We start from the raw sequence: 714 nt of genomic DNA on the forward strand, positions 1-714 counted from the left end.
TGCTGTTTCAGTGTCATTTTGCCCTAAAGTGGAGCAAGGAAGTGCCACGAGAAGCAGCACATTAAGGCTTTGCTCTGGAGAAGGGAATGCTGCACAGGCTGTGGTCAGGCTGTGCTAACAACAAGTCAGGAGGAAGGAGAAACGCTGGGGGCTGCAGCTGGCATAGAGCTGGAGCTGCTGCTGCACACAGGGCAGTTCCTGACTCATCCCTGCCTGCCAGCTGGGCTGCCCTGGCCAGAAAGCATGGCTGAGGCCAGGATTTCCTTCTGGAAAGAAGTGGGAAGCATTACCTTGCCAATTGCAGTCTCCAGCAGAGCTGGCTGGGCTGCTCTTAACGCCTTCATGTGCACTCACTGGTGTCTACAGAATGTGGAGCCCACTCAGCACTCCTTCCCTTGGTGGTGAGCAACACCAGAGCTTTGTTCCTTTGCCCAGGTGCCAGGAAGCTGGAGCAGGAGAAGGGGGTGGTATCACAGTGACAGCTTTCCTTCTGCAATAACAGGTCAGAAATTGGTCAGAAGTTGGTGAGAAGTAGGTTCAAAAGTTACGAGGAAGCAGGGAAATGAGTGCAAGTGTATGTTCCATCCTGTTGCACAATAAGAACATTCATTTGGGTAAAAAAATGTGGTTAGCAGACCCTCTAACCCCTTGTTGGGAAGGGGGCTGTTCCTCAAAGGAACCTCCAAGACACAGGGTTATTACAGATACACTGTA

Source organism: Oenanthe melanoleuca, chromosome 10 (assembly GCF_029582105.1).
Source record: "Oenanthe melanoleuca isolate GR-GAL-2019-014 chromosome 10, OMel1.0, whole genome shotgun sequence".
NCBI lineage: Eukaryota > Metazoa > Chordata > Aves > Passeriformes > Muscicapidae > Oenanthe > Oenanthe melanoleuca.